Raw genomic sequence first — 27489 nt, 5'->3', positions numbered from 1 at the left:
TCTCCTTACTTGACGAAGGACATTCTTGCTATTGAGGGAGTGCAGCGAAGGTTCACCAGACTGATTCCCGGGATGGCGGGACTGACCTATCAAGAAAGACTGGATCAACTGGGCTTGTATTCACTGGAGTTCAGAAGAATGAGAGGGGACCTCATAGAAACGTTTAAAATTCTGACGGGGTTAGACAGGTTAGATGCAGGAAGAATGTTCCCAATGTTGGGGAAGTCCAGAACCAGGGGTCACAGTCTAAGGATAAGGGGGAAGCCATTTAGGACCGAGATGAGGAGGAATTTCTTCACCCAGAGAGTGGTGAACCTGTGGAATTCTCTACCACAGAAAGTTGTTGAGGCCAATTCACTAAATATATTCAAAAAGGAGTTAGATGAAGTCCTTACTACTAGGGGAATCAAGGGGTATGGTGAGAAAGCAGGAATGGGGTACTGAAGTTGCATGTTCAGCCATGAACTCATTGAATGGCCTACTCCTGCACCTATTTTCTATGTTTCTATGTTTCTATGTTTCTATGACTGAGTACATTCTGTGCTTGGTGGTGTCCCTGGATGCGATAGCCAGGAACACTGCTGCCACAGCCTCCCAGTGGTCCCCAAGCGCGACACTCCATCCTTAGGTTCCGCACCATCACTGCGAACGACAGATGAGAGCAAGGACCAAGATCTTGTTTCTGCATCAGAGAATGTTGCCCCCTCGGCACCCCCTGCTCCTGTACCCGTGCAACCACCGCATCTGCCTTCATTCCCCACAATGAGGCACCGCATGAAGAATTCCTCAGCCAGGCATCGTGGAGCAAGGAGGGGAACAGGTCGAGGTGGGGAGAAGAAGGAGAGGGGGTAAGGAAAGTAAGGTGCATGTGCGCAGGTGATGGCTGTGTTATATCTCCATCTGGGTGTATGCAATTTGTTGCAATGTTTGGGGTCTGGGGACCATGCTCCTGCTTTGCCTTTGTATTCTGTGTTGGTGGACATGTTGAACATGCGATTGAAGTCAATGGTGGAAAAAGTGGGGTGTGGGCGGGAGTTGGGTGATATTGGCTGTGATACTTATGATTTCAGACCAATGCTGGTATTTAAATTTTGAGCATAATCTTGTTGCGCATTGTCTCAGATAGCTGAACCGTTGCACACTGGTGATTCCTTACCATGAAATGGTCAAATACAATTTAACATCAATCAACGTAAACTTTAACTGGCACCATTGTTGTCAGAGCTGCACACACAAAGCAGTGTGTCAGCGTTGTCACTCACATCAGTGCTCTTTCAGGCAAATATTTCCCGTATCAGCTCCTCACGTAAGAGTGGGATTTAGCAAATGCCAGCCATAACACTGGCATTCGTTCTGGTTAGTTCCACTTTTTGTAGGTGGTTTTTGAGTGAGCGATATTGTGGGCGATATGTGTGCGAGGTGGTGAAATTGATGATGGGTGCTAGTTTGGGTAAATATGCTCTTTACGACAAAAAACATTGGGCGGACGTTCATATTGAATCTCACCGTTAATTCCGAGCGGAAAGTAACGCTGGGCGATATTATGGGCGTTGATTTCGCCCACTCTGCTAATTCTGCCCCAAAAAAGTGGGCAGGCGGTTATATTTTTTCCTGGCGTTAAGCACATTTGGAAAATAACACTCGGCGACACATCTCCTAAAAAAGCCCATCAGTTTCCATTTTGTGCCAAAATGGGCAATATACGGGTGTCATACATCATTTCAGCGGTAAAATGAGTGTTAAGTGGGCGTTAAGCATGCAAAAATAGTGGAGGTTCTAGCCCTGAGTCGTCTGGTTTTAGTTTCCCCTATGAGTGGAAATATCCTCTCTCCATCCATCTTGTCGAGCCCCTTCATTATCTTATATGTTTCAATAAGATCACCTCTCATTCTTCTGAACTCCAATGTGTATAGGCCCAATCTACTCAACCTATCCTCAAAAGTCAACCCCCTCATCTCCGGAATCAACCTAGTGATCCTTCTCTGAACAGCCTCCAATGGAAGTGTGTCCTTTCTTAAATACAGAGACCAAAACTGTACACCGTACTCTAGGTGTGGCCTCAGCAAAACCCTGTACAGTTGTAGCAGGACTTCTATGCTTTTATACTCTATTCCATTGCAATAAAAGCCAACATTTCATTTGCCTTCTTAATTACTTGCTGTACCTACATACTAACTTTTTGTGCTTCATGCACAAGGACCCCCAGCTCCCTCTGTAAAGCAGCACTTTGCAATTTTTCTCCATTTAAATTATAATTTGCTTTCCTATTTTTTTCTGCCAAAGTGAATAACCTCACATCTTTGAACATTGTACTCCATCTGCCAAATTTTTGCCCACTCACTTAACCTGTCTATATCTCTTTGCAGATTTTTTGTGTCCTCCTCACAATTTGCTTTTCCACCCATCTTTGTACCATCAGCAAAATTGGAGATATTACATTCAATTGCTTAGTTTAAATCATTAATGTATATTGTAAATAGTTGGTGTCCCAGCACTGACCTTGCGGTACCCCACTAGTCACTGCCTGCCATTCTGAAAAGGATCCATTTATTCATACTCTTTGCTTCCTGTCTGCCAACCAGTTCACTATTCACGTCAATACATTACCCCCAATACCATGTGTTTTAATTTTGCACGCTAATTTCTTGTGTGGAACTTTGTCAAAATCCTTTTGGAAGTCCAAATACACAACATCCACTCGTTCTCCCTTATCCACTCTAGTAGTTACATCTCCTAGTCAGCTCCTGACATGGCGCAGGTGATGCGCACATCCTCCCAATCCCTAGCTCGGACGATGATATTGTTGAGCAGGTGCCAGTGTTTGGAGCGAGGGTGTTGCCACGATGCCTTGTGTTTGTCCCTCTGGTGGAACAGAGTGTTGGTGATGAGGATTTCATGCTCTAGACATTTTGTCAGGAAATAGGATACCGCTGGAGTTGGCTTTCCCTACCCCCTCTCTGCCAATCACACCTCCCCAGAGGGCTGTGTCTTTGCCGACCCTGGCATGAAGTCATCTAGGAGGATCAGTGTCGCCCGTAGGGATGCGGGACAGGGATGTCTCGAGGTTAGAATAAAAACCCTCTTTGGCCTCATCCATTGCATCGAGTGTTGGGGCGTATGCACTGATGACTCTGGTGCATTGGTTCCAGGATAGGCTAAGACGAAGCGTCATGAGGTGTTCATTAACCCTGCAGGGGGAGTCTTTGAGGAGGTTGACCAACTCATTTTTGACGGCGAAGCTGACTCCATTAAGGCGGCATTCTTCCTCTGGTTTTCCTTTCCAGAAAAAGGTGCCCACCGGGGATGTTGATGTCAAGACGTCTGAGTTCCTGGGCATCTATGGTGGTGCGACGTTTCGGCCTGTTGCTCTTGGAATTGTCCATGAGAGTCCTGACATTCCAGGTCCCGAACTTCATATTAATGAAGTGGAAGGTGCCTGCTTGTGAGTTCTTTTAACGTGGGGTGACCGCTGCACACTGGCAACAACACGGGCTTAGCTGAGCAAGGTACAGCAGTTATCACGGGTGACTTTAATCTCCATATAGATTGGGCTAACCAAACTGGTAGCAATACGGTGGAGGAGGATTTCCTGGACTGTATAAGGGATGGCTTTCTAGACCAATATATCGACGAACCAACTAGAGAGATGGCCATGCTAGACTGGGTGTTGTGTAATGAGAGAGGATTAATTAGCAATCTTGTTGTGCGAGGCTCCTTGGGGAAGAGTGACCATAATATGGTAGAATTCTTCATTATGATAGAGAGTGACACAGTTAATTCAGAGACTAAGTTCCTGAAGTTAAAGAAAGGTAACTTCGATCACATGAATTGGCCAGGAGAGACTGGCAAATGATACTTAAAGGGTTGATGGTGGATAGGCAATGGCAGACATTTAAAGATTACATGGATGAACTTCAACAATTGTACATCCCTGTCTGGCGTAAAATAAAATGGGGAAGGTGGCTCAACCATGGCTAACAAGGGGAATTTGGGATGTACAATTGTTGAAGTTCATCCATGTAATCTTTAAATGTCTGCCATTGCCTATCCACCATCAACCCTTTAAGTATCATTTGCCAGTCTCTCCTGGCCAATTCATGTGATCAAAGTTACCTTTCTTTAACTTCAGGAACTTAGTCTCTGAATTAACTGTGTTAAATCCAAGGAAGAAGCATAAAAATTGGCCAGAAAAAGCAGCAAACCTGAGGACTGGGAGATATTTAGAATTCAACAGAGGAGGACAAAAGATTTAATCAGGATGGGGGAAATGGAGTATGAGAGTAAGCTTGCAGGGAACATAAAAACTGACTGCAAAAGCTTCTTTAGATATGTGAAGAGAAAAAGATTAGTGAAGGCAAACGTAGGCACCTTGCAGTCAGAATCAGGTGAATTTATAATGGGGAACAAAGAAATGGCAGGCCAATTGAACAAATACTTTGGTTCTGTCTTCACTAAGGAAGACGCAAATAACCTTCCGGAAATACTAGGGGACCGAGGGTCCAGCGAGAAGGAGGAACTGAAGGAAATCCTTATTAGTCAGGAAATTTGTTAAGGAAATTGATGGGATTGAAGGCCGATAAATCCCCAGGGCCTGATAATCTGCATCCCAGAGTATTTAAGGAAGTGGCCTTCGAAATAGTGGATGCATTGGTGATCATTTTCCAACATTCTATCGACTCTGGATCAGTTCCGATGGATTGGAAGGTAGCTAATGTAACCCCACTTTTAAAAAAAGCAGGGAGAGAGAAAACAGGGAATTATGGACGGTTAACCTGACATCGGTAGTGAAGAAAATGTTGGAATCAATTAATAAAGATGTAATTGCAGCGCATTTGGAAAGCAGTGACAGGATCGGTCCAAGTCAGCATAGATTTATGAAAGGGAAATCATGCTTGACAAATATTCTGGAATTTTTTGAGGATGTAACTAGTAGAGTGGACAAGGGAGAACCAGTGGATGTGGTGTATTTGGACTTTCAAAAGGCTTTTGACAAGATTCCACACAAGAGATTGTTGTGCAAAATAAAAGCACATGGTATTGGGGGTAATGTATTGATGTGGGTAGATAACTGGTTGGCAAACAGGAAGCAAAGAGTACAAATAAACGGGTCCTTTTCAGAATGGCAGGCAGTGACTAGTTGGGTACCGCAAGGTTCAGTGCTGGGACACCAGCTATTTACAATATACATTAATGATTTATATGAAGGAATTGAAAGTAACATCTCCAAGTTTGCAGATGCCACTAAGCTGGGTGGTCGTGTAAGGTGTGAGGAGGATGATAAGAGGCTGCAGGGTGATTTGGACAGGTTAGGTGAGTGGATGCATTGGTGATCATTTTCCAACATTCTATCGACTCTGGATCAGTTCCTATGGATTGGAAGGTAGCTGATGTAACCCCACTTTTAAAAAAAGCAGGGAGATGCATGGCAGATGCAGTATAATATTGATAAATGTGAGGTTATCCACTTTGGTGGCAAAAACAGGAAGGCAGAATATTATCTGAATGGCGGCAGATTAGGAAAAGGGGAAGTGCAATGAGACCTATGTGTCATGGTACATCAGTCATTGAAAGTTGGCATGCAGGTACAGCAGACAGTGAAGAAGGCAAATGGCATGTTGGCCTTCATAGCAAGAGGATTTGAGTATAGAAGCAGGGAGGTCTTACTGCAGTTGTACAGGACTTTGGTGAGGCCATACCTTGAATTTTGGTTGCAGATTTGGTCTCCTAATCTGAGGAAAGACATTCTTGCTATTGAGTGGGTGCAGCGATGGTTCACCAGACTCTTACCCGGGATGTCAGGACTGAGATATGAAGAAAGATTGGATCGACTAGGCTTATATTCACTGGAATTTAAGACAGATTTAAACAGGTTAGATGCAGGAAGAATGTTCCCAATGTTGGGGAAGTCCAGAACCAGGGGTCACAGTCTCAGGATAAGGGGTAAGCCATTTAGGACCGAAGTGAGGAAAATCTTCTTCACTCAGAGAATTGTGAACCTGTCGAACACTTATTGGGTGCTCCTGACTGGTCAAGATATTCCTCTCTGTGTTGACAAGGGTAAATTGACTAAACGGGGCTGGATTACTATACTTATGCTTTGTCCCACAGGAATTCTGCCCAAAATGGCGACTTACCAACTCGTGCTGGCAAGTCTCTGTGTCTCGTTATCTGTGACTGTGCTACTTCCATCCTCAAACACAGCATGGGATGGCCGTATAGGGTGGCGGTTAGCTAACACTGATCGTACGCAAGACAATTTTACCTGTCCTTCCGGGCAAGCCTGCTCTATAGGACTGAAGCGTCACTTGTGACGCATGCGGGTACTGGGGAGGCCCAGGACAGGTGCTATTAACAGTAAGCACGGGGACCAATATCATGTTATCAATCAAGTGGCAAAAAGATATGACAATGATATGCAATGTGCAATCCAATGTTTCATTATTGCACAACATCACATGGTTAAGGAGTTGGCCCGCAACATTACGTCAAGCAATGACACTATGTCAGACGAAATTAAGTTAAATGCGTCTCTATGGTATGGATGTACAAATGCCTCCGTATTCTCTGGTAGGGGGATTATGGGCCACTTTTGGTCAATGCGTGTAGTTAAGCATTCTAAGAGCCCCATGGATCATTTGCAACGGCTACACTCTATATGTACACCTGCGCTTACATCCCCACCCACATTAAATCTCACACTACAAGTCCGGTATGCGGACAAGCCATCTGACACTTGTAATATAACAATAATTAAAGCAAATCTGAAAACGTCAGTGAGACAAAGGCGTGATATATTATCCACAATATTTGGAGGCGTAGGAACAGGAATAGGAGCATTAAACTCTATGGATATTGAGACCTTACAAAACAAAATACAAAAGGTAGGGAGGCTCACTGGAGATGCAATTCGATTGCAAAATGCATGGGACAGAGGTCTCACAGGACAGATGTTTTCTAGTTGGCTGTCGGACGTAATGCGGTGGGAAGACATAGTTAAAACTACTGAAGAGATAGGGAGTGTCACTGGGCGACAACAAGAATTAGGTCATCACACACAATGCATGTTTGAAGAAGTAACCCGGCAACTATTAAGGGCCGAGTTAGACCATATTGCCATGTCAGGGCATGCAAATAGTTGAAGCAAAATATTCCACTTCGGCAATAGAAATCTAGGGGTAAAATCTGATATGCAACATACACATTGTGATGACCAGGGGTGTAACTTTACTATGAGAATAGTCAATATCACAAAAAACAAAATTTGGTGCCAGTTGAAAGTGCTTCCCCACCTGTATGGCCAAAATCTGTGGGTACCCGAGTTCAAGGGTGGATGGTGTAAGGGAGCTTGGGGTGTGGGTTTGAATCCACACTCCCATGGGGTTCTGTACGTGCGATTTATGAGGATGGGTGAGTAATGAGGCACCAGACACAGTAGGTAAGAGAACAAAATGGCTAATGTTGTTTATTTAGAATAGTAAACACCAAGATAGAGGGCATAGGAAGAGGTCATAAATAGCAGTAATGGCACAATCTCATGCAACAACATGAAAAATCTCGCAACAGGGAAGGGGAAAATAAGAGGTTAAAACATTCCACTCACACACAACTACACCTCCCACTTCCACCCTTCTTACCAATTCATATCCTAAATTGAGTCTGTGAGGGGGTTTGGACTATACTCACAATCCTATCAACTCCGGGGTTCTGGGGGGCACATATTTCAGCTCGGGGTCCCTCTGGGGTTGGTTTTACGTTGTTGGTCGTTTCGGTTTTCCTCCTCGATGTTGCGTCGGTTTCTTCTCTTTGCCTTTCGATTGGCTCCTAAGCAAAAAGCTGCTGGAGTTAAGCACACCTTCCCCAGGGCGAGGGCCCTGTGAAAAACTGACTCAACTCCCAAAAGCTGACTCCAACCTCCAACCTCTGGTTGGTTTCCTTGCTCAGCTCAGCTGTGGGAAGTTACTGCCACTGCCTTTCAGTCTCGGTGGCTTCGTCTGCAGAACTGCTGCTTCTTCCTCTGGTGGCGCGAGAGGCAGAGAGAGCTCTTTCTGGATATAAGCTGCAAGCTGCCAGCTGCAAGCTTCCCAACTACCTCCACACCCTGCTGCTTCTACCTCCGGTGGTTCTGTGGGTCCTATAACCAATTTAGTTCTGGCCTTTCCGCACTCAAACTCAGTTGGTGGTCCATTGTGTAAGTTTGGGCGGGGAGATAGCTTTGAATATTTAATCAGAATATGTCACAGGTACAGAGAGGACAGGGGTATTGTTTCAGTGCACATTGGTGCCTAAAAGTCTACTGGTCCTTTGTCACAGTCATGGGAGTCTATTGGTTTGGGCCTCCCCTTTGACGGGCCATTACTGCAGTGATCTCAGGGCTATTGTCCACTGTCCATATTAATTAGGTAGATGATGGTCCACATTCATAATTTGATTAGAGCTGAGTCATATTTTCAAACTGGGCCGGGCAGTCCCTATTGGTTGAGGATTTCCCTGCTTCAGGCCCGACTCGACCCCTGATTGGCTTGCCAGAATGCATTTTTTCCCCATTGGCCAGTGCCTCTGTCTCGCTTGTGAGCCAGACTCCGCAATGTCTGTATCCACCCACACGTTTCCTAGCCTGCCTGGTCTGAGGCTTTGGTGGCCAAAGAAATGTTCATTTAAAATGAATAGAACGATCCCATGTTAGTTTTCTTGTCCTTAGGGTGTATCAATAAAATGCGGCCGTGGATTTTCGAACCTCACAATGGATTGATGCTAGCAATAGAACTCACCAAGCTCAAGATTGTCAAATATGGCCTTTCGATATGGTGTGTCCTTTGCACACATCTGTGTTTGAACCATGCTCCCTACAGCATACAGTGGGAACATGTATTTGGACACTTGTACCATACAATGATACAATTTTACATGAAATCGGACAGAATCATGTGTGTATTACTAGTGTCTATCCCATTTATCTTGACGGCGCCCGTAAAGATCCTCCTCTAAATGTTTGCTTTAAAGATGTGTATACCATATATGACCTTCATTCTAATAGGTCATATCGATTGGGATGATGGAAAAATGTTGTGCTCCATCGCACTGTCCTAGGCATTACTAACCTTCCTCCCACTGTAGACCTAACTCGTTTCGCTCAATTTCTAAAAGATAACCAAAAGGTCACTGACGAATTGAGCAAACGAGGGCGTGCTCTTCATATTCTGCAAGTTGCTATGAGTTACAGTGAAGGCGCCTTGGTCAGAGTTGCGACAACAGTCACTGACCTTATGGTACACCATTGGTGGGACTTCTTTTATGGATGGTCCCCAAAAACATCCGCCGCTTTGAAGCTGTTAATACATCCTACCGTTGTTTTACTCGTCGCGTTATTACTGATATTACGTCTCGTATATATTCTTTGGTGTAGACTGCGGACGTTGCTTGCGCATACTCAACGTGTAACTGATGCATTATGCCTTCAACTCGATTATATTACTTAGAATGTCTAAATACCAAGCGTGGATTGTATTGTATAGGGTTAATCACATAGGGTTAATTATGATATTCCGATATTTACAGTGTGTTTTCTGCTTCATGCCTCGTGGAATGTTGTTGATGCAGAGAGAGAGAGACCTTGATGCGCACACCATCTTGTTAATGGGACGATCAGCGCCTCGAGGTCTCATGCTTTGTGGAAGAACAGCTGGGGCCTTACAGATTAGGAGTTGGCCATAAGCCACATGCACCCATGTTTGTTCAATAGTATAAAGGAATGGAACTGTCCAGTAGCTCTTTGAACTTCACCTTGGACCGTGATTCGCGAGCGGTGCCGGGACCCCCAAGGCCCCCAACCAGCCATCGTTGTGGAGTTCCCAACGGGCCGAAGGCTGTGAGCTTTGTTGCCTCTTATCATACTTCTCTTTTCTTCATAATCTGTGTTATGTTTCTTTTCTCTCAGTAAACGGTGTTTTATCTTTACTTCATTCGTCTTGTGTTTTATTTAACATTCATCCAGATCCCGAACCTGGGTCTATTACTATCGATCCAAAACACAAGCGCTGGAAGGACCTTGTCGGCTCCAGCAGAGTATGTATTATATTTATTTATATTTACTTATATATTTATATAATTGGAATTGTAAGTGTAATGAGTAAATAAATTCAGAACTGATGTATTGCAGTTAGACTGGTAATGTTTTACTCAAATCCTATGTTTACAGTGTACGTGTTTAGGTGAATAATGATAATAATAATAATTATAACATCTGTCAGTTATGTGTTGTATCAGTATCTGTGACAGTACCAAGCAATGACCTTACGCAATGATCCTATGCCATGTCATGCTGTTGTTACCTTTTACAGAAGAAGCTTTCGAAGAGTTGAGCCGAGCAGCAGCGTACGGGGGCGGCCCACCAGTGATGTGTGAGCTGTCTGACATCGAGGAGCGGGCACTGGCACTAGTAGGGAGCCACAACCGCTCATCCACCCGTGATGTTATGCCACGTGAGAAAAGTATACACCACTGTGTGATGTAAAGTCAATAGATACCACACCCACTCATATCCGAACAATATATGACAGATGATTGATGGGCTCATGAAAATCATGATAATGCAAAATCTGGTTATGTTCATTAAATGTGATGTCTGTGATTATTTTGATAGCGGTAGTGTTGTTCTCGTGAATATGTTGTGTGTAGCTTTGAATCACCCTGTGACCCTAGTACCCCCTTCTCCTCGAATTACCTCATTTATGTTTTGTAGCTCAGCCAAGAGCGCAGTCACAGGCAACAGCACTGAAGCGAGGTGATGATCCTGCGGCGGCCTCTGCGGTGGATCGTGCTTCTCGCGTTGAGGTGCCCCGAATCTTGCCCTTTGAGCTGCAGGTTGTCGTCTCCACTGAGGACAGTGAGGAGTTGAAGAAGCCTGCAGCAACAAGCTCCAGATCAAGCACACCTATTACATTTAGAGCTCCTGCGGGCATGTCGTCCTCTACCATGGAGGTAGCGGGCCCAAACACTTTGCCGCAGGACACCCCAAGTGTCTCCATGTTGGCGCTGACCCCACGGAGGTTGGTTCGATGCAGCAGGACTACTCCATGATTGGCGGATCTCAGCGGGGACATGGTACATTTGTCCAGGAGGAGTGTTGACATAGGTCAGCAGATCCTCCAGACAATGGGGGGCATAGCCCAACAGATGGCCACCATATCCACAAAAATGACTGAGTACATGTCGCGAATGATGATGGCCCTGGAGGTGATAGCCAGGAACACTGGTGCCAGAGGGCTACCAGTGTTCCTGGATTGCGGCACTGAACCCCAAGGTGCTGCACCCCCATTGCCAATGACACATGAGAGCCAGGAGGAAGCTCTTGCTTCTGGCTCGGAGGACGTTTCCTCCTCGGGACCATCCTCTCCAGCATCCGGCCAATCAGCGGGTCTGCCGTCATTCCCCCCAATGAAGCAGCGCCTGAGGAGCACTGCGGCAAGGTGGCTTGGAGTTGGGAGGGAAAGGGGAAGGGGTAGAGGTGGGGAGAAGATGCGGGGGGCGAAAGGAAAATGAGGTGCATGGCCGCAGGAGTTGAAGTTCTAACAGTGTTGTTCTTGCTTTTGTTGCTGGTTAATGAATGTTAGGAGGTTTGGGAGGAGGGAGGAGGGGTAGTTGGGTACCTTGTTGTATTTGCATTTGTGTTATTCGTGTTATCGGAAATGTTAAAAATTTAATAAATGTTATACATTTTTTGTGGGGTGGGGTGGGGATGGGGTGGGGTGTTTTTTTAGAGTAATAATTATGAATTCGTACAAATTTTATCATTAAAAATGTTTTCTTTAACATAACATTGTTGCACATTTTCTCAGATAGCTGTAATGTTAAACACTGGTGATTCCTTAACATCAAAGGGCATAATTAAACATAACTTGAATCAACATAAACTGTAACTGTCACCAAGGTAATGCACACCATTCATGTATGAGCTGCAGACACGGCAGTCTTGCAGCTTTGTAAATACCACCAACATTATTTGAAGCAAAGTGCTCATTCATGAGCTGCTGCCATAAGAGTCTTGCAGTTATGTAGCCACCACGGGCCCTTTCCTACGGTGTACAGGGGGGCGGGAGCATGGTTTCATCGTCAGCCTGATTGTCTGCTCCAAGGTCATCATCCAACTCCTCGTCCTCCTCTTCCTCTCTCTCCTGAAATGGACCGGCAGTCCCTTCTGGCAATTCTTGTCCCCTCCTGATAGCCAAGTTATGCAGCATGCAGCACACCACCACGAATTGAGCTACCTACTCAGGGACGTATTGTAACTCACCTCCTGAGTGGTCCAGGCATCTAAAGCACTGCTTAAGCACTCCAATTGTCTTTTCGATTATATTGCTTGTGGCTATGTAGCTTTCGTTGTATCGCATCTCGACTTCTGGCTGGGTGTTACACAGGGGGGTCACCAGCTAGGTGGCGAGGCCATATCCTTTGTCACCAAGTATCCAGGATTGACCTTAAAGGTGACTGGTAAACATATCAGATACAGAGCTCTCACGCAGGATGTGACCATTATGGATGCTGCCCGTAAATTTGACATTTACTGCCATTATAATTTGCTTGTGGTCGACAACAAGTTGCACATTCAGAGAGTGGAATCCCTTTCGGTTCCGAAAAACCTCTGCATCCTGAAAAGGTGCCCGCATGGCGATGTGTGTACAGTCTATTGCTCCCTGCACCTTGGGGAAGTTTGCAATTCTGGAGAATCCTAGAGCCCTCTCAGTCTGTGCCTCCCTAGTCATAGGGAAGCTGATCAAGTCCGTCCTGCATGTGTAAAGGGCTTCAGTCATCTGTTGAATGCTGCAATGTGTGGCATGTTGAGATATAGCGCAAATGTCTCCAGCTGAGGCCTGAAAGGAACCCGATGCATAGAAGGAAAGTGCCGCAGTTACCTTGAGCTCAACGGACTGTGTGGCCCTGATGGTGCTGGTAGGCTGCAGATCTCCCCTAATGAGCTGACATATCTCACTAATGACCTCTTTCCGGAAGCGCAGTCTCCTAAGGCACGTGTTATCTGACAAGTTCAAGTAAGACCGCTTCTCCCTGTTAGTGCGTCAGGTGTAAGTTCTCGTCCTCCTCCTCCTCAGTCTGCCACCTCTTTGATTGGGCACATAATACTCTTCAATATACCTTCTGCCATCTGTAGTCTGCAGCATGTGCATAGTCATCAAGACAGGCTGAGAAATTACAGACCCCATCACAATAACAATCAGTATTATACCTATTGTTCACAAACAATAAATTTACTTACTAAAACAAATAAAATAAATTCAATTGGTCCACAGCATGATAAGATGTTTGTTCAGATTTTCAAATCACTTTAAAATATCTCCAGATTACATCAAAACTCTCCAGTTGAAGCAGCCTTTTATAAGAAAAGTCCTCCGATTTACAAAATGCCATCCATATCGCTGGGTTAAGGTCAGGTGAGTGCAGCTTTCTTTCAGCGTTTGTTTCAGTGAACGATATTTTCGGCAATATGTGTGCGCGATGCCAAAAGTAACGCTCGGCGATATTATGGGCTTTACCGCAAAAAAAATGGGTGGGCGGTATTTTTAATTCTCGGCGTTAACTATATGCCGAAAGTAATGCTGGGCAATAAGTGAGCGATAAATGGGCATAAGTTTCAATGTTTTTGCTAAATGTGCAATATCTGGGCGTTATACCTCATCTCAGCGTTAAAATGGACGTTAAATGGGCGGTAGCGATGCATAACTTATGGAAAGTCTAGCCCGATATCTTTATCTAGACCTGGCCACCATAAGTAACTGCATGCAAAATTCCTGGTCAAGCACTATCCCACGTGCTGGTCATGAAGATCTCCTAATAATTTGGACCTGAAATTATTTGGAATAACTGCTCTTGCATCCCACATGATACAATCTTTATCCACTGATAATTCATTCCTACGAATGAAGTATGGATGAATATCTTTCTCTGATACCTGTTTTGGCTAGCCATTTGCTATGTAATCATACACCTTTGACATAACTGGGTCACGTTTGGTTGCTCTACCAATCTCTTCAACTATGGCTGGCAGTTTATCAATGTATGAAAAATAGAACACTTCTTCTACCTTTGAGATAATGTCCTCAGTTTCTAGTCTTTTGAGTTCTTACTCAACATTCTCCTTGAGGTATGGGATGTGGATTGCAGTAAACTGGTCTATGGTCCTTCTGTACTCAAGGCGAGTGTCAGAGTCTCCAAAACTTCCTTGTCTTGTGTTATGTATGTAACCTTTGGCAACCTGTATCACACCACCACCACAGGGCCTACCTATTGGAATCCCAAGGGATCCCAGCATCCCTTGGGAGCACTGTATATAAGCAGGCCTCCCATGCTGTACCTGCACTCTGGAGTTTAATTAAAGGAGCTAAGGTCACACTTACACATTGCATACAGTACTCAGTTTCGTCCTTTATTATGAGCGTAACAATTGGCGATGAGGTAACGAACAACCATGCGAAAATGCAAAGAACTGTTAGTATCCTGGAGAAATTCTCAGAAGGGGATGATTGGGAGGTCTTCGTGGAGTGACTCGACCAATACTTTGTGACCAATACTTTGTTTCCAACGAGCTGGAAGGGGACGAGAACGCTGCCAAACAAAGGGCGATCCTCCTTACTGTCTGTGGGGCAACAACCTATGGCCTCATGAAGAATCTTCTTGTTCCAATGAAACCAACAATCAAATCCTATGAATTGTGTACGCTGGTCCGGGAGCACCTAAATCTGAAGGAAAGCGTTTTGATGGTGAGGTATCGGTTCTACACGTGTCAACGGTCAGAGGGCCAGGAAGTGGCGAGCTATGTCGCCAAACTGAGGCGCCTTGCAGGACATTGCGAATTCGATGGATTCTTGGAACAAATGCTAAGAGACTTTTTTGTGCTTGGCATTGGCCATGAGGTTATCCTTCGCAAACTATTGACTGTTGAAACACCGAATCTGAGCAAAGCCATAATGATAGCCTACACATTTATGTCCACCAGCGATAACACCAAACAAATTTTGCATCTTAAAGAGGTTGCGGCCAGTACTGTACAAAAAGTAACGTCGTTTTCGAGCAGGAATATACATGGCAGAACCTACACCCCAGCTGCTGCATGACCTCAGATGACCCAGAGTCCACCATCAATCATTAATGCGAGGCAGTTAACACCTTGTTGGCATTGTGGAAGTGATCATCGGGCCCATCAATGCCGCTTCAAACACCTATGCGTGCAAAGGCTGCAGAACAATGGGACACCTCCAGAGAATGTGCAGACGAGCTGCAAAACATGCAAACTCTGCAAACTACCACGTTGCAGAGGAAGATCGATCCATGGAGGATCAGGCTGAACTCGAGACTAGAACCGGGGAGACAGAAGTATACGGGGCACACAACTTTACCATGAAATGTCTACCGATCATGTTAAAAGTTGAACTGAATGGAATTCCAGTATCCATGGAACTGGACACGGGTGCGAGTCAGCCTATAATGAGCAAAAAGGCCTTCAACAGGCTGTGGAACAACAAGGCACACAGGCCCAAGCTTAGCCCCATACACACCAAGCTAAGAACTTACACCAAAGAGCTGATCCCTGTAATTGGCAGTGCAGAAGTAAAAGTCTCCTATGATTGAGCAGTGCACGAATTCCCACTTAGGATCGTGCCAGAGGATGGCCTCACACTGTTCGGCAGAAGCTACCTGGGAAAAATCCACTGGAACTGGGATGACATCCGAGCGCTTTCGTCCGTCAATGAAGATGCCTCATGTACCCAGGTTCTGAGCAAGTTTTCATCGTTGTCCGAGCCTGGTATTGGAATTTTCTAGGGGGCGAAGGTGCAGATCCACTTGGTTCTCGATACATGACCTATCCACCACAAGGCACGGCGATACCGTATATGATGCGAGAGAAAGTGGAAATTGAGCTAGACAGGCTACAGCAAGAAGGCATCATTGCGCCGGTGGAGTTCAACGAGTGGGCCAGTCCAATTGTCCCGGTACTCAAAGGTGACTGCACGGTCAGAATTTGTGGGGACTATAAAGTAACGATTAACCGTTTTTTGCTACAGGACCAGTACCCGCTACCCAAGGCAGACAACCTATTTGCGACCCTGGCTGGAGGAAAGATGTTCACCAAGTTGGACCTGACCTTGACCTACACGACGCAGGAGCTGGAGGAATCTTCGAAAGGCCTCACCTGCATCAACATGCACAAAGGTCTGTTCATCTATAACAGATGTCCATTTGGGATCCGTTCAGCCATGGCAATTTTCCAACGGAACATGGAGAGCCTGCTAAAGTCGGTTCCATGCACCGTGGTTTTCCAGGATAACATACTGGTTACAGATCGGGACACTTGAAGAATCTGGAAGAGGTTCTAAGTCGGCTAGATCACGTGGGACTCAGGTTTAAACGCTCGAAATGTGTTTTCCTGGCGCCAGAGGTCGAGTTCTTAGGAAGGAGAATCGCAGCAGATGGCATCAGGCCCACCGACGCCAAGACGGAGGCCATCAAGAACGCGCCGAGACCACAGAACATGATGGAGCTGCGGTCATTCCTGGGATTCCTCAGCTATTTTGGTAACCTCTACCCGGGTTAAGCACCTTGCTAGAACCCTTACATGTGCTACTGTGCAAGGGAGACCACCGGGTATGGGGGAATTCACAAGAAGCTGCCCTTGAGAAAGCCAGAAATCTATTATGTTCAAACAAACTGCTTGTTCTGTATAATCCATGTAAACGATTAGTGCTAGCTTGCGATGCGTCGTCATACGGGGTCGGATGTGTGTTACAACAGGCTAATGAATCAGGAATATTGCAACCGGTCGCCTATGCGTCCAGGAGTCTATCCAAGGTCGAAAGGGCCGACAGCATGATTGAAAAAGAAGCTTTGGCATGCGTTTATGGGGTGAAAAAAATGCACCAGTATCTGTTTGGTCTCAAGTTTGAGCTAGAAACTGACCATAAGCTGCTCATATCGCTATTCTCAGAGAGCAAAGGGATTAACACCAATGCCTCTGCCCACATCCAAAGGTAGGCACTCACGCAGTTCGCATACACCTATGTAATCCGCCACAGACTGGACACAGAGAACTGCGCTGATGCTCTCAGTTGGCTACCATTGCCAACCACCGGGGTGGAAATGGCACAGTCTGCAGACTTGCTCTTGGTGATGGATGCATTCGAAAACGAAAAATCACCCGTTACGGCCTGCCAGATCAGGACCTGGACCAGCCAGGATCCTTTACTGTTCCTGGTAAAAAACTGTGTCCTCCATGGGAGCTGGTCCAGCGTCCCAGCGGAAATGCAGGAAGAGATCAAGCCATTCCAGAGGCACAAAGACGAAATGTCTTTTGTGGGGTAATCGCGTAGTCTTGCCCAAGAAAGGCAGAGAAATGTTCATAAGTGACCTACACAATACCCACCAAAATGTTCTTGGTTCTTGTGGATAGTTCTTCAAAATGGATTGACTGTGCAATAATGTCTGTAAACACGTTCACCGCCACCATCGAAAGCCTACGAGCCATGTTTGCCACACACGGCCTGCCTGATGTCCTTGTCAGCAACAATGGGCCTTGTTTCATTAGTGCTGAATTCAAGGAATTCATTTTGCCTAGAAATGGGCCCGCAAAGTCAACGTGAATCCTAGACCACGGTTTGGAGGGCCACGACCACAAAATTAGCAGTGCCTCTCTGGGGAGAGAGTTGAAAGCAAGTGTTGCACTTGCGCACGCATGACTCTAAATCTGAGTCAATGCCGGGCCATCATACATGGGATCTGGCTATAGCTTTCATCATTACTATGTCTGGGTGGGTACTGTGTAGTTCGCATATGAACGTTTATCTGCCTTTCTTGGGCAAGTCCACATGATTACCCCGCAAAAAACATTTCCTCTTTGCGCCTCTGGAACGGCTTAATCTCTTCCTGCATCTCCGCTGGGATGCTGGACTAGCTCCCATGGAGGACACAGTTTTCATAAAACCATGCTAATTCTGCTTGATTATATTATGATTTTATAACCGTCCTGCTACTACTTCCTTAATAATGGACTCCAACATTTTCCCAATGACATGTATTAGGCTAACTGGTTTCCTGCTTTCTGTCTCTCTTCTTTCTTGAATAGGGGCATTGCATTTGCAGTTTTCCAATCCGCTGGGACCTCTCCAGAATACATGGAATTTTGGTAGATTACAACCAATGCATCCACTCTCTCTGTAACCACTTCTTTTAAGACCCGAGGATGCAGGCCATCAGGCATAGGGGACTTGTGCACCTTTAGTCCCATTAGCTTGTCTAGTACTTTTTCTCAAGTGATAGTGATTGTTTTAAGTGCCCCCTCCCCATAGCCCCTTGATTATATATTATTATTATTGGGATGCTTTTAGTGTCTTCTACTGTGAAGACCGATACAAAATATTTGTTCAAAGTCTCTGCCATTTCCCTGTTTCCCATTATTAATTCCACAGTCTTACCCACTAAGGCACTAACATTTATGTTAAGTTTAGAATAATTCCACGAGACTGTGTTATAAGCTCAAACCATTGTGACCTTGGACTCTTTAATCTAACTCCAAAGTGAGGCAGCAGCATGTTGGATTGCCTTTTATACCTGCTTGCCCCAGGGCGCACAGGTGACCCTTAGGTCTCCCACAGCTGTGCCCCCTAGTGGCAAGTCTTACATATTGGTGAGGTTTGCATACATAACATCATTTCCCCCCAAAGTCTTATGTACAAGTTATTTACAGGGTGAGGCGATCTGGCGCTCTGCATTCCCGGATCGATCGCCTGAGTGGAAGTTGTGGCATGGGTGAGTTGGTCGGATCATTGCTACACGGCAGCGCGGCTAATGTGATCGGACTGTTGGGCATGGTGGGTTTATCCTCGTGATTGACAGTGAGGTCAATTGCTGGTTGGGTGTGTGTTGGTGGATCATAGATGGTAAAGTCTTATTCAAACTGCTTGTCATAGAATCGCTGTTTGGTCTGATCCAAGTGCTTCTTGCACAGTTGCCCATTCAACAATTTAACAACAAACACTCTATTCCCCTCCTTGGCTAAAAAAGTGGCAGCAATCCATTTGGGACCATGACTGTAATTGAGAACAAACACCGGATCATTAATCTCAATGTCACGCGATACAGCCGCGCGATCGTGGTACACGTTATGCCGGTGCCGCAGGGATTCTACGTGATCATTGAAATCCAGGTGGACTACGGAGAGCCTGGTTTTGAGTGCTCTATTCATTAACAATCTGCAGCGGGGACCCCAGTGAGCGAGTGGGGGCGCGTCCGGTAGCTGAGCAGGACCCGAGATAACCGGGTCTGCAAAGAGCCGTCCGTTACGCGTTTCAAGCTCTGCTTGATGGTTTGGACTGCCCATTCCGCTTGACCATTGGATGCAGGCTTAAATGGGGCAGACCTGACATGCTTAATGCCATTGCGGGTCATGAACTCGTTGAATTCCGGGCTGGTGAAACATGGTCCATTGTCACTAACAAGGACGTCGGGAAAATCATGGGTGGCGAACATGGCCACAAGCCTCACACACTGCTCAATGCACAACATCTGCAATCACTCACCTACCAACAAGACTCACATCCACATCTCACAGTTTGAACACACTGTCAGCTATTCAAACACGACAGGAACATCATCTAAACACATTACACCACACTCAACGACACACATCCCTTTCGCTTGCAGGAAAATGTGGCGCATAACTGCAGGCAGCAGAGCCGGCGGGGGACAGACTTGCCTGCAACACCTCACCCCCTTAAGAACACAAGAACATAAGAAATAGGAGCAGGCGTAGGTCATTTGGTCCTTCGAGCCTGCTCTGCCATTCAATAAGATCATGGCTAATCTGTATTCACGAAGGAAGACACAAATAGCCTTCCTGAAATATTAACGACCGAGGGTCTAGTGAGAAGGAGGAATGGAAGGAAATCCTTATTAAGTGTGAAATTGTGTTAGGGAAATTGATGGGATTGAAGGCCGATAAATCCCCGGGGTCTGATGGTCTGCATTCCAGAGTACTTAAGGAAGTGGTCCTAGAAATAGTGGATGCATTGATGATTATTTTCCAACAGTCTATCGACTCTGGATCAGTTCCTATGGACTGGAGGGTAGCTAATGTAACGCCACTTTTTAAAAAAGGAGGGAGAGATAATGGGTAATTATAGAATAGTTAGCCTGACATCAGTAATGGGAAAATGTTGGAATCAATTATTAAAGATGATATAGCAGCGCATTTGGAAAGCAGAGATTGGATCGATCCAAGTCAGCATGGATTTATGAAAGGGAAATGAGGCTTGACAAATCTTCTAGAATTTTTTGAGGATGTAACTACTGGAGTGGAAAAGAGAGAACCAGTGGATGTGGTGTATTTGGACTTTCAAAAGGCTTTGACAAGGTCCCACACAAGAGATTAGTGTGCAAAATTAAAGCACATGGTATTGGGGGTAATGTACTGACGTGGATAGAGAACTGGTTGGCAGACAGGAAGCAGAGAGTTGGAATAAACGGGTCCTTTTCAGAATGGCAGGCAGTGACTAGTGGGGTGCCGCAGGGCTCAATGCTGGGATCCCAGCTATTTACAATATACATTAATGATTTAGATGAAGGAATTGAGTGTAATATCTCCAAGTTTGCAGATGACATTAAGCTGGGTAGCGGTGTGAGCTGTGAGGAGGATGCTAAGAGGCTGCAGGGTGTATTGGACAAGTTAGGTGAGTGGGCAACTGCATGGCAGATGCAGTATAATGTGGATAAATGTGAGGTTATCCACTTTGGTGACAAAAACACAAAGGTAGAATATTATCTGACTGGCGACAGATTAGGAAAAGGGGAGGTGCAACGAGACTTGGGTGTCATGGTACATCAGTCATTGAAAGTTGACATGCAGGTACAGCAGGCGGTGAAGAGTGCAAATGGTATGTAGGCCTTCATAGCTAGAGGATTTGTGTATAGGAGCAGGGAGGTCTTACTGCAGTTGTACAGGGCCTTGGTGAGGCCTCGACTGGAATATTGTGTTCAGTTTTGGTCTCCTAATCTGAGGATGGACGTTCTTGCTATTGAGGAAGTGCAGCGAAGGTTCACCAGAATGATTCCTGGGATGGCAGGACTGACACATGAGTAGAGACTGGATCGACTGGGCCTGTATTCACTGGAGTTTAGAAGGATGAGAAGGGATCTCATAGAAACATATAAAATTCTGACGGGACTGGACAGATTAGCTGCTGGAAGAATGTTCCCGATGTTGGGGAAGTCCAGAACCAGGGGACACAGTCTAAGGAGAAGGGGTAAGCCATTTAGGACTAAGAGAAGGAGAAACTTCTTCACTCAGAAAGTTGTTAACCCGTGGAATTCTCTACCACAGAGAGTTGTTGATGCCAGTTCATTCGATATATTCAAGAGAGAGTTAGATATGGCCCATATGGCTAAAGGGATGAAGGGGTATGGAGAGAAAGCAGGAAACGGGTACTGAGGTGAATGAACAGCCATGATCTTATTGAATGGTGGTGCAGGCTCGAAGGGCCGAATGGCCTACTCCTGAACCTATTTTCTATGTTTCTATGCAATTATCTTTTGATGGGCTTCTCTTCGTCCATCTTTAAACATTTTCAAAAATGCTGCATCATCTTTGTCAGGGTCATTTGTGCCGGAGTTTTCTTTGTACTTAATTCACTTTCAGTCCGTATATTCCCCGACACTTTCATCTGCCTTTTGAGTTACTGTCAGTGTCCTACTCCAATTTATTCCAATCGGTCCCCAGCACCCATCCATCCCGTCCTTGAGGAATTCCACTTTTTGCGTTTTTGGCATATCGGCTCCCCTATTCTGCCAGTCCCCGCTTTGTACCACTTGTGACATTTTGTGTCAATTTATTGGACCCGTTTTGGCTTTTACCTGATTGTGAATGTCTGCTAAAAAATGGCCACTGAGATAAAATGGGAATGTGGACCGCAAGGATCTCTGATATATATGCTAGCTGAGAAAAATGGGAAATTAATAGAGGCAATGAAAAAGCAAGGATGGTAGCCAGAAGGCTCACCTGACAGACAGAGGAAATGGTGGGACAGTCGGACTAAGAATAAAATGGAGCAAGCCTAAGTAATAATACTCACCTGCTACAGAGGAAAGATAAAAGAAATAGATATCAAAAAAACAAATTCAAGAGTTAGAAGCTAAGATAAATAAGCTGGAATAGATAAAAGATGGGACCGGACGGATAGAGCGGTGCGCAGCTGAAGCATGATCACCTACAGCACCAGCAATAGAGCCGCTTTACCCCTCGGTGGGTAAGAGTAGCCCACAAACCCAACCTAACAGTAAACTAGACTGGGGTGAGTTAGCCGATGATGAGTACGGAGTCGACTGGCCCCTGGTTATGGGCGTCTAGCATCTCTTCCACCTTTTGCCAGAATTCTGTATTCCTACTATTTGCTTTAGGGCCTGGTAATTCATTCAATAGTATTTGTCTCTCCTGTGGGCTGAGGGGTACCTCCTGTATGGTAGTTTGGGCTGGTCTACGTCCATTGGCAGGAATTGTAGTGGTGCGTAGGTAGCCATTATCATATGCCGGGGGGCCAATTTACTCCGTACTCATCTCGACCATGTGTCCGATCAATTCACTACCTTCAGTATCCACTTTAGTAACCCTCTGTCTGTCTCCATTCGAGTGATCATATTTTATCCCCTTACAGTCACCATATGAGTGACTGCTGCATGCCATGTAACTGTATGAGATGTAATTCTGTCACCAAGTTGCTGAGATGTCCCCTCTCTTCGTCTCCTACCGGCAGCTGCTCTGCGACTCCTGACACTTCCAGGGCAACCTCCTCTGCTGATTTTGAGGTGGCCCATGAAAAAGGGCTACCTCCAGTTCTATCCCTCTCCCTCTTATTGTGAGCTCTCTTCTGCTGCAAGGAGGGAAAGACGAGAATATTGAGTGAGAGTGATGGAATGAGTGTAAGGAATGGATGGATTACATCTTTAGAGGATGACTATGATGGAGTGAAATGGCAATGTCAAGTGGGCTCCTTGTGTGTTGTTAGTTGGTATGATTGCATTAAGATGAGGGTGAGTGTGAGAGGTGGTTAGTCGGATGGGGATGTGATAGAGAGAGAGGGATGGGTGGATGTGCAAGGTATGGTGGTGTGCATAATAATGTGTAGGAGTAGGATTTGGAAGGCAGGATGATGGGGATGTGATGAGAGGCACAGCAGGATGAAGCTGAGTGTGGCTTTGCACTCACCTTTCCTGATCTAATGAGATAATTGAAACATTTGCGGCACTGCATGCAGGTCCTCCTGACAGCATCCCTGCTGTATACCTCCTCTGCTATTTGGAGCCAGGCATCTTTTGTCTTTTGGGGAGGTCTCACCTGCCTACTGGAAGGAAAGAGGACTTCCCTGCGTGCTCTCACTCCCTCCACAAGCATCTGGAGGGAGTCATCTGAGAATCTGGGTGCAGCTCTCTGTCTCAGTGCAGTCATGTTTGCCACTATTTGCAACACCCCAATGGTGCAGTACAGTGCCTGCACTGTCTTAGATGAACCTTCAACTGAAATGTGACCATGGCTTTTTTAAATATCCCGGCTGAATACATGTCATCGATTACATCATCAGACCCGCACCAATTAATAGGGCTGGGTAATGCGCAGGGTTGCCTTAATAGGCGCCATTAACAGAAAGTTGATCTCAGGAGAGGGATGGAATGAAGAATGGGGTCATATCCCACCACAGTTACTGCCTGCACCCGACCCCGCCCAGTTACAGAAAATTCCGACCTCTGTTTTCTGTCCATTAACCAATCCTCAATCCATGCTAATATATTACTCCCTATGCCATAAGTCTTAATTTTGTATAATAACCTCTTGTGTGGCACCTTATTGAATGCTCTGAAAATCCAAATACACTGCTTACAAATTGGTTGTGAATGGTAGCTTGAAGTGGGCAAGAGTGAATCGGCTTCTCATTAAACTCCACGGCCGATGTTCATCTCCATTGACTTCAATTGAACTGAATATTAAGCAAGACATATAACAGATCGCAAAATTGATACCGCCGGCTCAGCACCACCGCCCATGACAAATTTTCTGCGCTGTTAGTTACAACCTCAAAAAACTCTAACAGATTTGTCAAATATGAGTTCCCTTTCATAAATCTATGTTGACTCTGCCTGATCATATTATGGGCCTGGTGGGAAATGACGGCAAACTTCAGAATTTAGCGCATGTGCCTCTAAAAGCGGAACTCGTAAGGTTGCGGTCAATCATTCACTGCTCTGACACAGGCTGTGCTGTGGACCCCACCCACACCACTATAGCCGGCAATCAGTGAAATCAGTGAAACTGATGAAAGCTTTAGCTTTTCTGCGCTAATATCACTGTTAAATACCCATTAAATGTTAAGCCTTGTTGGAATAGGTGTAACTAGGGTTTTAACAGTGTATTGACTGCTTAGCAATCGTTCTGGCCCTGAAAAACTATTTTTTATATGTATGTCAAATTTCACCATTATGATAAAATTTACAATTTTTAAAATATATATATGTAATATACAGTTTGTTCATGATATTTCAGCTTCTACCATAACACCATGTGTCAGTCAAAATCTTTATTTTGCTCTCTGTAACATTTTTAGACATTGCAGTTTATCAGTGTTTTTCATTTCCTGGTTTGCTGTCTGTGAGAATTCTTCTCGGTTGCTTAGACAGTTTGATGACATCACTGCTGCACTACACTCAAAATCCCCTATTCACAGCGGCACAATCAATTACATGTCAAGAAACCTAATTTTTTCACCACAGAGATCTCTGTGGGCAGCTTTCTTCAAGGTCAGTGGCGATCGCCAACGCATCTCTGCTGACCATAAATTATGGGCCCATGGTTTTCTAAATGCCCTGTTATTTCATCCTGAATAATAGATTCTTGCATTCTCCCTACTACTGATGTCAGGCTAACTAGCCTCCAGTTCCCTGTTTTCTCTCTCCCTCCTTTCTTGAATAGCGGGGCTATGTTTTTTACCTTCCAATCTGCGGGGACCTAAATTCTTGGGAATATTGAAAGATCAAAACCAATGCATCCAGTATGTCTATAACCACCTCTTTAGAAATATCATCAATACTGGTCTACCTTCTGCGATGATAAAGACCCATATTGGCCCCGAAATTCTGGTTGGAGGCTTCCTTCGGACGAACGCCTCTGACCCGAAATTCTTTCAGGAAAGCACCTGGTGGTCCCGGAGGCACCTTAGATTGTGGTGGGAGGCCTTCTTTTCCTGCGTATCGTAGCGTGTTCCCATCTTCGAGGTTCGGACGTAGAAACTGGAGTGATCCTGGACAACCAATCATGGTACAGTATTCTCACTGATAATAATGGGAACTCCGTATCTCTGAGTTCTCATTACTATCAATGAGAATACCCCCTAAAACACCCAAACACAACATAAACAATTGAAAAAAACCTCACCATTTTAAAAGTAATTGAAATTAAAATTAATTAAATGTTTTAGAAAAAATATATATTTTTGGGAATTTTTTTTTTTAAATGCCTTTTAATAGCGTTTAAAATAAACTTACCTTAGTGGACAGGGTTTTTAATATAAAATGTGTGTTTAAATTTTATTTTTATGTGTTTTAAAACTCTTACGCTGGTAAAAATAGGCTCTGTGCCTGCTTTTACCAGGCTCAAAAGTTTGAAAGACATTCGCTGGGCAAGAGATGGGCAAATAGCCAAATCTAGCTCACGCGGATGTCCTTCTCCCAGGGATGTGGAGGATCTGTCAAGAGATATCTTGACAGATCACAAAAGCTGTTTTTTGGCGCATGTACAATGCGTGCCGAAAACCGACTTTTGCAAGGCTTCACTGGGCTCATACATATTCCGTACGGACCCAGAGAGACTGGGATTTCAGGGCCATTATCTTTAAAGGATTCAGTTGATTAGAAATATCATGGAGAATTAGGAAATGGTAGAACTCCAAGTCAAACTTTGGCCAAAATTATAAAATAGAGGTTTTGTGGATTATCTTAAGTGTACTTTGACCAACTTACAGCTTCCTAAATTTTACTGCCTACTTTATTACATTAGTTAATTGGAACTATGGATTTAATCCAAATTTATGGGTAATGTATAAGTGAGTGATAAGAATGTAAATGAATGAGGACATTGATGCACTGTGCTATTCTGCTGCATTGGCACTGGGATCCTTAATAAGATCATTTTTGGACACTAGTTCATTCACTAAGTGCAATGAAGTCATTGGCATGTTGAACACTGCTACAATGCTATATTCATTCTCACTGACTAGTTTATTTTTAATTGGTGATACTCTGATCATGTATCTTGGCAGATAAATAATAGACAACATTTACAGTGACACAAATGTATAGTGTGAAGTGGTGAACAATTGTGCAGTTTTACATTGCTCGATAAGGTTGCATTTTATTTTTTAAGATTATAATGATGGAAGCCACTCAAGCTAATGAATGATAAGCTCTTAGCTGAACCTTTTAAATTGCTGCTGTGGCTCTATCAGCCTCCTCAGTGATTAAAAAATATAATATTAAAATATTTGCGCCACACAAATGCCAGGCATCTCCAACAAGAGAAAGTCAAGCCATCGCCCCTTGCCATTCAACAGCATTTCAATCGCCCAATACCGCACCATCAACATCCTGAGAGTCACCATTGACCAGAAACTTAACTGGATCAGTCACATAAATATTGTGGCTGAAAGAACAGGTCAATGGCTGGGTATTCTGTGGCGAGTGACTCACCTCCTGACTCCCCAAAGCATTCCCACCATCTACAAGGCACAAGTCAAGGATGCGATGGAATACTCTCCACTTGCCTGGATGAGTGCCACTCCAACAACACTCAAGAAGCTCAACACCATCAATGACAAAGTAGCCTTTTCAGCCAATGTCCAAAACTCCTCCAGCACCATCAATGGTATGTCCTGTCCCACCGGCAGGACAGACCCACCAGGGGTGGCAGCACAGTGGTATTCAGGCAGGAGGGAGTGGCCCTGGGAGTTCTCAACATTGACTTCGGACCCCATGAAATCTTATGGCTTCAGGTCAAGCATGGGCAAGGAAACCTCCTGTTGATTACCTCCTACCATCCTCCCTCAGCTAATGAATCAGTACTCCTCCATGTTGAACACCACTTCACTTGGAAGATACACTGAGAGTAGCAAGGGCACAGAATGTACTCTGGGTGGGGGACCTCAATGTCCATCACCAAGAGTGGCTCGGTAGCACCACTACTGACCAAGCTGGCAGACTGGGCCTGCAACAGGTGGTGAGAGAACCAACACGAGGGAAAAACCTACTTGACCTCATCCTCACCAATCTACCTGTTGCAGATGCACCTGTCCATGACAACTGCACAATCATTGTGGAGACGAAGTCCCGTCTTCACACTGAGGACACCCTCCAACGTGTTGTGTGCCACTATTACTGTGCTAAATGGGATAGATCCAG

The sequence above is a fragment of the Pristiophorus japonicus genome, chromosome 1, assembly GCF_044704955.1.
Source record: "Pristiophorus japonicus isolate sPriJap1 chromosome 1, sPriJap1.hap1, whole genome shotgun sequence".
NCBI classification, from domain to species: Eukaryota; Metazoa; Chordata; class Chondrichthyes; family Pristiophoridae; genus Pristiophorus; species Pristiophorus japonicus.
This window is presented reverse-complemented; position numbering follows the sequence as displayed.